Source organism: Mus caroli, unplaced genomic scaffold (genome assembly GCF_978045245.1).
Source record: "Mus caroli unplaced genomic scaffold, Mus_caroli_1 scaffold_8, whole genome shotgun sequence".
Classification (NCBI taxonomy): Eukaryota; Metazoa; Chordata; class Mammalia; order Rodentia; family Muridae; genus Mus; species Mus caroli.
Window position 1 is genome coordinate 51014298 of NW_028227263.1, and position 17557 is coordinate 51031854.

Consider the following 17557-nt stretch of genomic DNA (forward strand, 5'->3'; position numbering starts at 1 on the left):
CTTCCCTTGAATTTCCTTTGAATTTCTTACTGATGGGGGTTTATGAAAAATATTCCTTCTGTCACTCTGAAGAGGTAGCAGAAAATTAGCTTTTTTCCCTAAAGATGAAAGATGCTGTTGCCTTTACTGTTAGACTGGCTGTGACAAGTGCACATGAGCATGCAGGCTCCCAAACTTATCCACAAAGATAGCAATAAGAAAAACAAAACATCTAACTTGTGCTCAAAAAGTTAAATAATTTCTTTGTCCACAACTGTCTTTTTTACATATTAACCACCTTCTGAATTTGTCTTTTGGAGGATACATTCCTGAACAGGAAATCTTGCAGGTCTGGTGATATTAATTTATCAAATGATAATGGTGGACTATGATGTCCTCTCTTTTGTCCTAAGAATTGCCATTTGTTCTTGCCACTGACACAGACTCTTAAATCTCATGAAACGGCCTTAGGGACAGGACTGCCTTCTCTTTTTAAGTTCTTAAAGGTGAGTTTGAACTAATGACCCCTAGGAAGTGATCATTGCTAGACTATCTAATAATTGGGGCTAGTTTCTAGGAAGACCAGACAGGATGCAGGAGCAGAACTCTCTAGCTATTCTGTGTCTTCTGGAAAGTGGAGAAGAGATGTAGAAGGGACTCCAAAAGCTCCTGAGATAATATCATCACCAGAAATGGTGAGGAATGTTGCAGCTTACCCTGCATATCTGTTCCTAGTCACTATTTTCACATAGCTATATCTTACTCAAAATTGTCATAATAAACAAATACATTTGGCAAGCAATTTACCCAGGTTGTACAAGCCCTTTTGGTAAACTGGCAAAGGAGAGTCCCAGCTTTTTGGTCGGAGCCTGAAGAGTCCCAATTTTGTGACTGCTATGAAGGGGAGTGTTCTTGTGCAATTGCATATTTTAACCTGTGGACTAATTTTACCGCTAAACACTTTAGTCCTTATTTCTTTATAATAAGCACAACACTCATGCAAGCTCAAGCCAGACAAAATAGGCACATAGATGGAGTGTGATGGGGTGGGCATCAAGCTGAGGTGCCCTCTCACCACTAGGTGTGGAGCTGGCATTTGATACCTGTGGGAAAAGGGGGTTGGTTTTCTTTTAATGGTATGACCTTTGTTAGGTAGCCAGACTGTAGCAGTTTCTCTTGGCATGAGCAATTGGGTTAAACAAACTGGACTCTGGATTTAAAACAGATATACAAGAAGAGTCCTCTAAGTTGGGTAGGTAAGGTTGCATCTGGGAGGAGTTGGGGGAGGGAAGTTAACATGATCTTAATACAATGTATAAAATTCTCAAAGAACGTGCTTGCTTCGGCAGCACATATACTAAAATTGGCACAATATAGAGAAGATTAGCATGGCCCCTGGGCAAGGATGACATACAAATTCATGATGAGCTCTATAGTTTTGAGTAAGGGGGAGAAGGAATGGGATGAGGAACTGTAGGAGTGGGGGACTGAGCAGGGGCAATAACTGGAATGTAAATAAATAAAATAAAAAAGAATTCTTAAAGGACTAATAAAAAAGAAAGCTAGTAAAATCACAATACCATGATTGCTTTAAAGGATTAGATAGCAGTGAAATTCCACTATCTTACTCCTCAATATACAGGTTTTTCCAGTTATCTCCACAGGCTGATAACCTTTTCTCTAATCCTGGATTCAAAGAAGAAGCACCAATGGCATTATGTTTGTCATGGCCCTGTAATTACTTTTAGTTTAGAAAAGCCATCTAGGTATTGTCTTTAAAAACAAAACTTTTAAGACATTTGTTATTTATCGTTTTTTATTCAAACGCTCTCTCTCCCTGCATGTGTGTGTGTGTGCATATGCGTGTGTGAGTGTGTGTATGCTTACATGTACAAATGCATATACTTATGCAGACATCATGTACTCATGAATGCTTGTGTTTGTAGAGGCCAGAAGACAACCTTGACTTCATCCTGTATTATTCACCTTGATTTTTGTGTCAATCTCTCATAGGCATGGAGTTGCCCAGTTAAGATAGTTTGGCTCCTCTTAGGGATCTACCTGTCTCCATTTCTACAGTACTGGAATTGTCTTTACATGTCACCATACTTGGCTTTTAAAATTCGAGTTCTCAGAGCTTGAACTCATTCTTATGCTTGAGATTCAAGTACTTTAGCATCTGACCCTATAATCCCAGCCCCCAAATATTTTCTTATGGATAGTTATAGATTATTTCTTTTACTTGTTTTACATTTATGTAAGCTATGCTGTGTTCTTCATAGATCTGATGGGAAAGTTCATGGCCTGTCATGTAGCTCCTGCTAGCCTTAATCTTACTAGACCGCCCATCCTTCAGCTGCCACTTTCCAAAGGCTGGGATTACAGGAGTATTTTCCATTCTTGGCTACAGAGAGAGCTTGCAATTCTTCAAGGACAAGCCCAGACTCACTTTGCTATGCTGCTGGTTAAAACTTGCATTCTGCAGCATGTGTTGGAAATAGAAGGTGGCTCATATAATGTCACTCTGAGTTTGTGCAGCTGAAATTATGTTCATTCAATCATTCATTCATGAATGAATGGGTCCTTTATGAAATAGTTTCTGTGAAGACCAAAGTGTGGACACTGTGCACCTTCTCAGAATTGGGAACAAAACACCCAGGGAAGGAGTTACAGAGACAAAGTTCGTAGCGGTGATGAAAGAATGGACCATTTAGAGACTGCCGTACCCAGGGATCCATCCCATAATCAACTTCTAAACGCTGACACCATTGCATACACTAGCAAGATTTTGCTGAAAGGACCCAAATATAGCTGTCTCTTGTGAGACGATGCTGGGGCCTAGCAAACACAGGAGTGGATGTTCACAGTCAGCTATTGGATGTATCACAGGGCTCCCAATGGAAAAGCTAGAGTAAGTACCCAAGGAGCTAAAGGGATCTGCAACCCTATTGTTGGAACAACATGATGTACTAACTAGAACCCCGGAGCTCTTGTCTCTAGCTGCATATGTATCGAAAGATGGCCTAGTCAGCCATCAATGGAAAGAGAGGCCCATTGGACTTGCAAACTTTATATGCCCCAATATAGGGGAATGCCAGGGCCAAAAGAATGGGAATGGGTGGATAGGGAAGTGGGGGGGCGCTATGGGGGACTTTTGGGATAGCATTGGAAACGTAATTGAGGAAAATATGTAATAAAAATATTAAAAAAAAAAAAAAAGAAAAATGATAAAAAAAAAAAAAGAAATAGTTTCTGTTCATGGTGGTGAAAAATTATTTTCCATAAATTAACAATTTTTTACATGCAAGACTGGAAATTATTTCTACATGGGAGTTTTGACATATTATTCAGTTATTCTGTTCTGAAAGTAGGGTAGGTGGAGACCATCTTTGAAAACTAAGTACCTTAACAGGATGAAGAAAAAGAAATCTCACTTTTTTTCAACAAATATTATCTATAAAGTATATTACTTTAATTTGAAAATTATGGGCTAAATTATATGACTTTTCTGGTCAGAATTGACTTATATTCAAATGAAAGGGATAGACAAATCATTTCCTAGCTATTCTTTCCTCTGGCATCTAGGTTCTTACTATATTAAAATTTAAGGTGACAATCTATATGAGTTCACTGAAGACAAATCTATAATAGGTTATTAAGGGAAAATTGGATGTTTGGAATTATTTCTTACCTCTAAATAGACATGATATATAACTCAGCAAAGCAGGCTCAATGCTACCATACACCCTACCTGCCTCTGTTCAACTCACAATCAACGGGGGTTCATGGTGGCTCCTGGTTCCACTTTGTCCTTCTTCTATTACTTACCAGTTTATCCTACATGTTTTTACTTCTATCACAATAACCTCCTTTGCTGTTTTTAGCAGATGTAAACATTGTACCAGGTTACCCCTGCTCAGAGTTTTCCAGAACTTCAGACTTGAGACTCTTTAAGAGTTTTGCTTGCTAGTGAAGTGGACCCTTAAACCATGAGAGCATGCTGATGTATCATGCCCATCTATATATGCCCAGCATGTGAAAATTATAAGCCTGTAATTTGAGCACTCAGGAGGCTGAGGCCAGAGGATTCTAAGTTCAAGGTCCCAGAATAACCTGGATTATATGCTGATACCCTGCATCAAAAAGAAAAACAAACAATAAAATAAACACCAATTATAAAACAAACAGGAAAATACCACCTAAGTGTGAAGTTCTAGCATCATTTATAGTTAAGTAAGTTGTACTCCATGGTCTATCTGTAGGAAAATTGAAAGCAGAGGCAACTCAGTATGTTAGTGGAGTATGGAGGAGAATCTGGAAAGATTGAATTATTGAAATAGCTATGTTTAAATAACACCAGATTAAGAAATATGTACCTTAATAATTATTATATTATATGTACATTAATTATATATGATAATATATTATTAACATCTCTCTCTCTCTCTCTCTCTCTATATATATATATATATATATATATATCTCATTCTAATATATGTTTATGTGAGAAACATTCATGATATTATAACATTACACTACAACAGAAAGGAGAAAGGGAAAAGGACTGAACCTAGGCTACTTGTATTTGAATCCCAGCTCTACCACTTAAGTAGCAGAATATAAATCATGAGGTAAACTCTATGAGCCTTGGTCTATTTCCATAGAACAGGAAACTATAATGGTAACTACCTGAATGGGTAAATGAGAATCAATAAACTTACCTGAGGTCCTTAGAGGATTTCTTATCACATAATAAGTACTGCGTGCATGCTAGCTATCAGTAGTAATTGGTATTTTTTCCCCACATATTTGTCATATTGAATACTGAGGACATTCTCAAATTCAAAAAAAAAATATTTAAAGTAACATTTGGCATTCAGTGTTAAGAGAGAATACTCATAGAGTAGGATTTCTTTCTCAAATGACAATGACAATAACATATGGCAATCATATCATCTAATATTATTGGTTTTGGAGTATTTTTTCTGTTCCTGACACTCTTTGGGCTAGCTATTATTATTATTTAAATTTTTATAGTTTTTAGTTAATGTCCATTATACAGAAAAGCTAACTATTTGCCAAAGGAAAATGTTACTTAAAAATGGTAAGGCTATGACCAAACTCAGAAATTTTAATTAGAAGATTTTTACTTTGAAAACATTGGATTTTCTATAGAATACATTGAGATGTGGCTCAGGATGACTTTATCCAATTCATATGCAAGTTTATGGAGGGTGTGGTTCTTGCTCAAATGAATTAGACACAGAACCTAGCATTAAAGAAATGAACATTTCATGGTAAAGATGAAAATACAAAAGCAATGTAGTGTGGCATGTGTTATGAGAGTCACATTTCCAGCCAGCATAGAGGACTGAGTTAGGGTCAGAGGAAGAAAGCACAGAGGTAAGGTTTAGTGGGTGTGGCCAAACATTTGAGACAGAAAAGAAAGTAGGAAAAGAAAGGATGCATTAGGAAAGAATGGGCTTTGTGATTTACATAGTACATGAGTATATAGAAGACATACTAGATAAGAACGGGACCATGTACTCTTGCTCATATGAAGAGATCAACATTTATCACGAAGGCTTGAGAATTTTAGGAAAACAGTTAACAAGGAACAAGACAGAATAAATTTGCTTGGCGAAGTTCATTGCTTAAGAATTACCAGGAAGAGATTTTTAAAAAAAATAAATCATGCCTTTTTAATTGGTGTTGCATTGGTGGTCTATAAAACTGTATTATTTTTTTTTTGTAACTTTATATGCTATGTATTTAGTAGATATTCTCAACACTACTTACTATTAACACCCACTAATCTAAAATTCTCAAATTTAAAGAATGCATTCAATTCTACTATCCCATAATCCTTTGACTGCCTTAGTTTTGATTATAATTTTCAAGATTCAGAATAAGAAACTGAGGCTCAAGAATATTAATCTTCACAAACTGCCTCAGAATTAAAACTCTATGAAGAAACTTGAGTTTGAAATCTTTATTTTATGTCTCATGGATGTCCCTTTGTCTGCAATTCACTAAACTGTACACTGAGTATCCTGCCCAGTACCGCTCAGTTCCAAACCAACTTCCAATGGCCATTTCACGTTCTTCCTTGAAAATCACCCTCAGACTTGTCCTGGCAGCTGTCTGACCATCCACATGTAACTGAAGACTTCTGACCTTTAGGGACAGAATGAAAGTTCCCTGTGTGTGAGTTACAACCTCTCTCAGTCCTGTTTGCTTGGTTCTCTTTTATGTGTCTTCTTTGAAAATGTCATGTTTCTGTAAGCATTACAATGTCTTTTAAGGACAAATTCCAACCTACTGGGGATGCGGGGATGAATTCTGAGTATGGGTTCCATGACAGCAGCTGTGATCTTCTGTTATTCTGTTAAGCTATTACCGCAGACACCAGCATTCCCTACGCCTGGTTGTTGAGAAGGATTTCAGAGCTGGCCTCCAACTGTCAGTCCCTTCATGGATTATTTCAGTGGTACTACTTTCCTCTTTAGGGCTATATTCCTTTTCTAGGATGGCCAGTACCTCAAGACTCTCAGGTTCAGTATGCATTCCAAGCTTTTTCATCCCAATGGAATGGAGTGAAACTCTAGCTGCCAGGGTGTGGCTATTTGAAGTTGTAAGCTGAAATTAAGTCTTCTTTACATTGCTTATGGTCATGGTGTTTATCACAGGAATAGAAAATAAAAGTGCCAAGTCAATGAATAAAAGCTATATCTATTTTAGGAGTGGGAAAATAACTTAGTGGGTAAAAATGTTTGCTGTGTAAGCATGAGGACCCAAATTTAAGTCCCCCCAGTACATATACAAAGCTGGACATGGCTATGTGTGCCTGTAACTAAGCAGTTGAAGCTGGAAACAGGTAGACTCTGGGGTCTCACTGAGCATTCAGCCTGACTTAAATAGTAAGATCCAGGTTCAATGTGACCCTATCTCAATTTAAAAAAATGTACACAATACTCATGTACACAGTGCATGCACATACACACAAATATATACAAATTAATAGAGAAAAGGATCTCTAGATATCTCAGCCCTGGATACTCAGGGTATGTACCAACACAGTTGTCTGTTATTTTAGACCTAAGGTTTTTATGTGGTGAATTTCCTGTATTATATTTTCCAGGAAATACAATAAGCAAAGTAAGAAAGTACAGTTCTGATTTTTTTCAAAATATGGTATCAGCCCCAAATTGAAAGTGAGCATTTCCATCTCAAAAGGAAATCTGCTGCTACACGATGACATATTTCATCAAGCCGAGGACTCTAATGAAAGGCGAACTTCTATCAAGCGTTGCTTTCTAGATAGTAATTCTCTGAAAACAAATGCTCATAAAGGATTTTTTTCCTGGGCTCAGTTTCATAAGAAAAATGGACCAACGCAAACCCCTAAATAACCAACAAAATGCTCTAGGTCCAGGAATGGGTGTGGCTGAGGGTATGAGTATAAGTCAAGGGCATTGATATGCAAACATCAGGGTGAAGTCTGTTTGTTTTGTATGCTAACTAAAAACAGAATCAAAGAATGAGGGGGGACAGAGGAGAAGAAAAGGAAAGATGGAGGCTGGGGAGGGAAGGGGAAAGAGGAGAAGTAAAGGAAGGAGGGAAGACCCCTAGATCCAAATCCTGTCTAAACCGCGTACTACCCTATATTCTTAGACCCATTGATTAAAAATTCCATCTCAAAAGGAAATCTGCTGCCACAAGATGACATATTCCACCAAGCCATGTTTTACAAAGAAAACATTTGTGTTTTCCATGTGAGCTGAGAAAAATCCAAGCTGGTGAGATGGCTCAGTGGGTAAAGACAATTGTCAGCTAGCCTGATGATCTGAGTTTGATCCCTAGGAGCCACGTGTGGAAGAAAGAACCGACTCCTAAAAGTTATTCTTTGATTCTACTTATGGGCCCTAGTGTACAGGCACATTAATAAACAAACAAACAACTAAATAAGTATAAAAAATTTAAAATAATAAAATGGGCAAAATGTAATTCCATAAGTCTCTTTACTATCTTATATATAATGTTGTGACCAGAAGAGGGCATTGTATCCTCTGAAGATGGAGTTACAGGTGCCTGTGAACCACCTGACAGGGGCTGGGAACAGCAAACTCAGGTCCTCTGGAAGAGCAGCAAGTGCTCTTAACCAATTTATCATTTCTCCAGTACTAACTCTATTTTCTTTTTTTTTTTTTTTGGTGTGCATGTTCATTTTCTGTCTAAGTCCATGTGCTAAATTTGATCTACAATACATTATCATTACAAATATACACAGATTTTCTTTTATTATCAAATTCTTTTTCTGTAAGTACATGAGAGCTTTTGGGTTATTTTATATGAAAGTGAAGAGTCAGTTTTAATAGTTATTTTTTATTTGTTAAGATATTCTCTCCCCTTTAGCTAAACTATTTGCATTTTTCATATCACCTGCATTTTGAATTTTTTTTATATTTTGCTGTAAATAGGACCTTATGGGAAGCAAGCAGGTATTTACATTTTTAGAATTTAATATGTAAAATGCTAAAATGAACTCAACTACTTATTGATAAATTTCTATAAAGAAGGTGCTTTAGATTATTCCTATCAGGAGTTTATACAGTTAACAGACAAAGTCTAGGCAATTCAGATATGTGACTAGTATAGTTAGGATTCAGATTCAAACTCCATGACTCCTCAAGATTGTTACATTGATGAGATTGTGACAAAAGACAAGAGGCAGGAGGATAGTTAGATATATTCTTCTCTAAAGGCAAGAAACAGATCAAGACAAGAATTGCAGAGAGCAATTTCAGAGAGCTCTATTTATTATTGTTTTAAGAAGAAATTGTAGATAACTGTCTAATGAGAACAAAGTCTTATGAGCAAAGACTTGAGTGTGGTTTGTCTCCAAAGAGTCATGTTTTAAAAGGGTGATCCAGTATGATAATGTCAAGAGTGAGTAGGCCTTTTAAACAGGAGGTCTAGTGGGATGTCACTAGAGACATTGCCCTTGAAGGGATCTAGTACAGTCCTGGGGCTGTGGGTAATACTTTCAGGAATGTTATCATTCAAGAGTAATATTGGTTTCTTCCTCCTCTTTCCAGCTTCTTGCCCAACCATGTGATGTCCTGTGGGGCCATGAAAGGCAGCCTGTTTTGGTTGAACGAGGCTTGCTCCAAAGATCCAGTAGAAAACTCTACAAGGTACAAACTGTGAGCCACGTTCCCAGAGACAGGTGCCTGACACCACAGAGCCCCCAACTCCATAATTCTGTGACTATAAGTCACATAGACCATGTCCTAAACTCCTGACATTTTGGCTAGACTTCACCCCCACAGTTACCTGACTATATAGCCAGGTATGCTCCTCCCCACAGTTACCTGGCAACAGCAAGCTAGCCCAGCCCACTATAAAAGGATCTGCTTGGTTCCTCCTTGCTCTCTTAAACTCTCACCTTTCTTACTCTCATCTCTAACCCTCCTTCTCTCTCTCCCTTCCCCCTTCTCTCTGCATGGCAATGACTGATCTCCCTCTTTCTACCTTTTCTCTTTCTCCCTGCCTTTCTACAATAAAGCTCTAAAACCATAGACTGTCTTTGTTCATCAAGGCCCACCTTGCTTGAACGATGGGATAGGCATTCCCCTAAAGAGCAGCATCTAACGTCCCAGCATGACTGGACCACAGACTCTCGCCCATGTGGGAACCACCCAGCTATCCCTCTCTCCCTGCCCTCTCCTCCCTTCAGCCCTGGGGATGACCAAGCCTCCCCCAGAGCCCCCATTTTGTTTTCAGCTCTTCTAAGGTGTCCAGCGGCATCTGGGATGCCTAAGACTGAGAACCTGTTATCTCTGGCCTCAGTGAGGCCCAGAGATCTCAAATTGCCCCTTGTCTACCCCTACACCCCGTGGGATGGGTTTTGTGGCTTCATGCAGCTAGACATCCACCTGGGTCCACGTGGAAAAATAGTGCAGCAGTCTTCCTGCATCTGCCCACCCAGAGCACAAGAACTCTGGTGGGATGTCGGTTTTCTCCCATTTCCTTTATTCCCCCACTGCCCTACAACCTCCTCATGAACATGTTTTAATCAAGGTGTGACTCTCCATGATGTGGTAAGGAGATGCCTGATATATGCAGTTTCAACTTCTGACTCCAGAGCTATGAGCTACACAAACTCCAGATTCGAGCACATATTTTCAGCAACAGGACAACAATCATTGCAAACACCCGGGCTTGTGTTGTCCATACTTATGAAGTTTTATTTGGCAAATCATTTAACATAGATTTAATATAATGTACATAGTAGTCCTTTAACTGACAATTATAAAATCATTGTAGAAATTCAGGTGTGAATTTAGAGTTGTACAAAGATAAATTCTTTCTCCCCCACACCCCCTCTCTTTCTGTTGTTACATTTGGTAGGTTCTTATTCTGTGTTTCATATCCACTCTAATTTTAAATTTCTTTTTATATTTAAAATTTCTCTTTATTAATTTATTATTATTCTGTATCATTTAAAAATGACAGAAGAGGAGTGGATATTGGGACTGGAGGTGCAGGGGGACTAGGAAGAGTGAAAGAGAGGACACTGTAGCCAGGATGTATATACAAGAAAAGAATAAGTAAAAACAATGTGACTGTCTGGGAAAATGTTTATTTGAAACACAGTGTCATAGTTTCTTTCTTACTACACCAGTATCATTGTTATTTGTATTTAGTAACTGCACAAACTAATGAAGGTCCTTATGACATTTTGTGTGTGTATACAATATAATGTGGACAACTTCAATCCTTTATTATATTATCCTGTTTTCTTTTCCTACTATTTTCCTTTCTCTACATTCAACCCTACTTTTACTTATTATCGCTGTTTACTTATAATCTCTATTGTTTTTAATTATTATTGACACACACACATATATATGTATATATATGCAAATATGTAAATGTCACTCACTGAGTTCTTTAACGTTGGTCATATGCATATGATTTTAGGCATTACCAGTTGGTACTGAATAGCCACGAAGAGGTCTCATCCTTAGGGAATGCTTATTCTCTCTGTCTCAGGAGCGATTAATTACCTATAAATCTTCTCCTAAAGGTGGGACCTTGAGAGATTTCCTCTAACTGTATTGGCATGTTAACAGGTGGTGTCATTATTTAAGACTTGTTTAGCCTTCCATATTGTTTGAGATCTCATGGATGCAACTTCTCTGTCATACATGTAAGACATGAACTCACACCAGACTTTGGGATCCTTTAGTTCTTACAATCTTTCTGCCTTTATTCAACAATGCACCCTTAGTCTTAGATATTGGAGCTGTGGTATACATATTCATTGGAGCCAAGCACTTCTTGATCAGTTGTTCTCCATAATGTCTATGAATCACAACAATGATACTATAATAAAATATTCCCAAAAGTGCAACAGTGGCAGTTACACCATGGAAGGTAACCAGCAATTCTCTAATTGCACTTAAGGCCTACTTGATAAGAAGGAGTCCATATCTGGTACTTTTAGCGTAGACTACTATCTAATGAATGGTGAGGTCATGGAACCTAGAGGAAAACCTACCACTGACACTTTACCACACTGAAATACTTTTTCTAACTGCATTCCAAATACTTATCTTTATACCCACAAATCACTGCAACCCTCATTGAAGAAACTTATTTTGCCAGCAGCTATCCTAAGCATACTCATATTGAGATTATATGCACAGATGATCATGTAACCATAGTTGGAATCAGAAAAGTAACATCATTTATTCATAGGCCATGCATTGGATTATTGCTGTGGGCAAATTTCTAGTTGTTCTGAGAGTTAATCGTACTGTATTAGAAACTTCGAACCATGATAAACTTGAATTATAGCAAAAGAAAAACAAAACAAGACAAAACCCCCCAGTGATATGTGTTTTGGGTAAAAAACAAGGTAACATGAAAAGTGAACTATATTAAGAAAGTCTTCGAGGGAGAATGATGCCTCATAAGGTACCTGATTGTAGGATGGTACCTGCCTCAGGGAATCATACATATGAGCAGTAATTCTGAGACCATGGGATGGGAGGGTGAATGGTGGTGGGAGGAATGGGAGAGAGGATGCAGAGTGGCAGAGCCTGTCCCTACATCCTGGAGAACTATGGCTTTGTTTACAAATTTTGAGTGTGAGCTATATTCAAATACTGTGCAGACTGTGAAACTACTTAAGTCTTAGACACACCCTTTTCAACTGCAGGAACATTAGCTAGTAGATAGTTCTTCCCAGGTAAGGCTGGATAGGTGTCTTAGACCTGTGTGGTAGCAAAAGAGATAGAGAGAAATTTGTAGGAAAAAGAAAACCTTCCAGAGATGAGAACACTTGTGCTAGAATAATCAACACATAAAATCCATGGGTTCAAGCTATACGAAAAAAAAAAAATCTGTAATCAGAGACCATGCAAGTGGCACTTGCTTACTGCAAGTGATTACTCTGATAGGATTTGACACACTTATGACCATGGCACTATTTTCTGAGTTAAACTTCATGAGTCAAGAGATAATCAAGAAGTTAGCTTATAAGCATGGGATTTGAATATGGGAGATAAGTGAATTGGGAGCTGATGAGCATCAGGGAGCATTATCCCACTCAATATTTTTACAGTCAAAGTAGGCATGACAGAGAAGTCAAAAGCACTTGATGTTCAGTGGCCACCATTTTGCCCCTTAAGTCCATATTACCAGAATTACATCAAGATAAGCCACACTTCTGTCTGCATACTCAGATTCATTTCCAATAATCACAGAATAATTGTATAAATATTTTAGCTGCACTTAGCTGCAGTAGCATGGGTCTCTTTTGTTGTTTATTTATCTGATTATTTTATACTTGTGCATGAGTCCTAAGATTTACCTATTACTATCTATGTATAAAAAATAATGCAGTCACTATTTTTACTGATTGTGTACGACATTGGCAATAATTACTGCAGAGAGGCATGCTATTGGATTCCTCTGCATACTGGTCTTTCACTTCCAGATCATATAATTATTCCTAGAACAGGAGAAGCAGCATGCTCCTTCTTCCATACTCTGCAGCCTCTCGGGAGTTTATCCTGTCCTTTTATCCTAGGGACATTTTCCTTCAGACCACGTTGAGGGAACCAGGGAGCTTTCCTAACTTGACTAAATTCCCACCCCACACCTCTGCCGCCATCTTCCTTCCTTTTATATGACACCTTGTACTGCAGGGCAGGTTCTCTTCATTTTCTTCCTCCTACCATTTGTCCACTATAAAATCTTCAGTCTTTATTTTTCTTTTGCCATTAATGAGAGAAGGGATTCATGAAGGAAAACATAGTTGCTGATGAGATGCCAAATCAACATAGTCAAATAGCCAAGAGTGTGGCCATTGTTTGTCTTTGCTTTAACCTATATGAGGTTGGTCTTAGGGTGTTAGTCCCAGTACACAATCTGTTTTTGTTCTCAACATTTTTAAGGAATACATACTGTCTTTGGGGGACAATACAATGTAAAAACAGAGCACTAGAAACATTTGGAAGAAGAAAGAGGGAACTGATGTTTTAAAGAGTTAATACACTCCAGAAAGCAAGAAATTGACAGGCATATTCCAAACTAGTGCAGGCAAAAACTGTCTTTCTATTAATTTGTCAAGGAACAGGTCTTTCAAATCTAGGATCATGGTACTGATCTGCTTACTGAGTCTCCACTGTTTAATGGCTCACCACTCCTCGTTCTTCACTGGTGAACCTCTACAAGGACCAATCCAAGGGTAAGGGCTGTAAGTTTGTAAGTACACCACACCACTTTCTGGGCCTCATCCTCCCAGTTAAGTAAACACAAAATACTGAAGATTTTCCCAGTGCAGTACATTCTTCATTTGTTCTGTTGTTTCAATTAGCTGTGTGGATCTCTTGGTTCAGACTCAGCAACACTGGCTTTCCCTGCCACAGAGTCCTAAATGGCTGGTTTCACTTTACAATCCAGGGACTAGAAAGAACTGCTTGTCAAAAAATTGATTTAGCTATAATATACCCTCACTCAACATTCTGTTTTGTTTAAACCTCATTAAAATTTTATTGGCGTATACAAAGTAACAGACTTTCATATGAATCTTTCTTACATTTTTAGTCTTGACAGGTCCATACCTTGCTCCTCTGCCCCATATCCCCGAGCTTGCTATTCTTGAGAACACACATCTCAGGTATTCCCCTTTCCACTTTAATATCAGATGTGTCCTGCTACCTTCTACAGCTCCCTCCCTTTAATCAAATTTCCCTGTCTCATGGTTCCTTTTTACTCTCCTGGGCTCTTCCCACTCTGACTCCCACAGAAACACATTTATAAAAAATGAAACGTGAAGATCTATAAGGGACAGAGAATATGTGGGATCTGTTTGCTGAGCCTTGATTACCTCAGTCCATAGCTCTCTACCTCCCCCTAGTTGAACTCCAACTTCCTTAGCAGAGTTGAAGACGCCTGGTCTGTGGTTGTGTCCCCCTTATATCTTGGCATTTCACACTCAGAGTGTTTTCTCTGGGATGAAGATGTTTTCACGTCATTATCTGCCTTTGTTTACTACTTGAAGAATACAACTTTTTGACATGCTAATGAAGATCACCAGGCCATTCACTGTGTCTCTTCAAAAACTCTCTTTCTTGTAGGTCCAATGACACTTATGTTCATATCTCATGTGCCCAGAACATTCTTTAGTTGTGAATTCCAATTTGAAAGACCACAAAGAAGCAAAGAAATAGCCTACAGGAAATGAAAGAAAAATATGTCAAGAAATAGACAGGATGGAGCATGAAAAGCAGTTAAGGGCAAACTGAAGTGGAGAAAGGAGAAACAGAAAAGAAAAGGAAATGAAGGTAGGCTGTAGGTTTGTTAGTGAAGACATTTGTGTGGCGATTGTTAAGCCCACCATCTCAAGTGCCTACATATCAGTTCCAAAGTAAGATGAAGGCAAACCTGAGCTGCACAGAGCATGTCAAGGTTATCATAGCCAGGACACTTCCAGCTCATCTCTCCAGTTTGCACGCTTAAGCCAAGGATTGCTAGGCATCTCTATGAAGGTATTGTGAAAGCATATCAGAAGTAAATGTGTTTTCTTCTATCACTGTTATTTTCAAGAAGATGAGTTAAAATACCTGCTATTCGTATCTAAGGGCAGTCATCAGTGGTGGCGGCTTCCAGAAGGGTTGTATGACCTCCCAAATAGCTATCTGGGATACCACATGGTCTGATAGAGAGGACTCCTGGCCTCATTCTTAGACCCAGGACCAGAAAATGCAGGCACAGAGTAATTCAGAATCTAGGCATAACTTGGCATGTAATTAAACAGGAACTTCTAAAGTCAGAGGGCAAAGCATCTTGTGGCCAGGGGGAAATGCATGTATGTGGACAAAGAAAGCTAAAACGTATTTATTTCATTCATGGGAACAAGCTGTTATTCAGAGGTGCTAGAGCTGAATTTGTACCATATCTATTATTGTTTTCTGAAATTCCTCCTGTTAACATAATTAGGCCAGTCTCAGGCAGAAGATCAACACAGTGTCTCCACAGCCTGGATCTTCACAGCTTACTTCTCTAGTGTGCACTCTCTCCCTAGGTCTCTCTAGGCAGTCTCTATAAATTCAGTAATGATGGTCAGGGGTCAAGCACTAAATATAATACATAGGGTGTGATTTTCAAAACACAATTGTGTTCCCTGTAAGATTTCTGAATTAGCAAAAAGCTAATGTGGGGAAACTGCCCTCAGATTGTTGGCCATAGAAACACAGCAATCTCCTAGAATACTATAGGCTATTGCCATTGGTCCGGATTGCCTTCCAGAACATGAAGGTGAGTGAGATCCTAGTGCTGATGACATCAACTCTTTTAGACTCAAGACTTGGAGGAGTGGAGCTGAGAGTGACCTGGAGGACTCTCCTCTGAAGACTAACTTCCATAGTATTGGAAGCTGCTGTGCAAACTGCCTAGGAAGAAGAACAACTGGGAATTATTCTTAGTTGTAAAGCCTAAGAAGAGTAGCAACAATTGACCTAGCAATTTATTAACAGTGTTCCAATAGTGGAATTTTTATTTTGGAGGTACCAACATCTGTTTAATTGGACTTAAGGATAATTCCACTGGAAGGAATTCAAGCTTGGTACCAGAAATCTAACTATGGTTAAAAGGTCATAGACATCAAAGAACACTACTGCTGTTTTCCTAAGCTAATATAACTTCTCACTGTATTCTAAATATTTACTCTTATATTCACAGGTACATATGGCTCTCACTACTTATCATAGAAGTTTCCTTTTTCAAAGGATTAAAACTATTACAGAGATTGTTCAAAATGTATATAATAAATGTCCACAGTGGTATATATATATATAACTGCCATACAACCCTATACTTAAAGCTAAGGGAACTTTGAAAGAAAAGGTGAAAAAAGTTTGTAAGAGCTTGGAATCTTGTTGCTGTATAGTATTCTATAAACAGGACAGAATGTATTTATGAAGTCTCAATAAAATTGTCTGAATAATACCAGCAGAATGACAATACCAGTTGACAAATCAATGTAGATAGAAGAAATTCAACTATATTTTATCCAAATGGACTCAGTAAGTTATGAACACTCACATGTACAGACATAGGTATACATGTGTAATAATAATTATTTCATTCTTTAATAATATAAATATATTTATATATTATTATGTAAGTAAATAAATATTATTTAATAATATAATTAGACAAGAAGAGATTATGAATTGGAGACATGGAAGGATTTGAGTGTGGAGGAGAGAGAGACAGTGATGCAAGATGTGTTGCTATTATTTGAAATTATATATATATATATATATATATATATATATATAAAACTTTAAAAATTAAATGGCAAATTTTGGGGAGCAGGGTAGGGGGAGGTTATAGGGGACTTTCGGGATAACATTTGAAATGTAAATGAAGAAAATATCTAATAAAAATTTTTGAAAAAACTTAACAAACAAAACAACCACCTTCAAGATTGCTATCTTAGACCTATCTCATAGGCAGCTTCATACATAGAGAAGTGATGTAATATATGTTTGTACCTTAATGGAGCTGGGCTCAGTTCCCTGATGACTTCTCATTGCCCTAGAGTAAGTCTCTGACTCTTTACTATTGTTCAGAGATGGCCTCATCTTTTCTGGTCTCATCTCCAGCTGTTCCTCTTCTTGCCTACTGTGCTCCGATAATATCAATCAGAACCATTTGAGCTTTTCTGCTCCTAAGTGCATTCCTTAGAAAAGTTGTATTTCTGGCTCTTTCTAAATAGAACAGAATTTCACACCCCTGGCTCCTCATGTTCAGAATACTGCTCAAACATCACTTTTTCAAAGAGGGCTTTCAGAACACTCAATTCAAAATAGTCCAGGAAACTGTGACACACCTTTCCCTATCCAAATGACAGTACATGATATCAGCTTTTGAATTCTGAAAGCAGATGTCAAACCATATATTACACCAATAGTTTTATTTAATTCTCTGATAAGGGATACAGGCAATGATGGGGGAAATGGCTAAGAGGAAGGCCTTAGTAATAAATGTTAGAGTC

General features: G+C 38.0%; 1 non-coding gene across 1 annotated transcript; it reads left to right on the plus strand.

The window, feature by feature from the left end:
• The first annotated feature begins 1312 nt into the window (after positions 1-1312).
• LOC115031697 (U6 spliceosomal RNA) lies at positions 1313-1419 on the plus strand. The gene has a single exon (XR_003837357.1). It is a non-coding gene; the product is annotated as a U6 spliceosomal RNA (small nuclear RNA).
• Positions 1420-17557: the final 16138 nt, after the last annotated feature.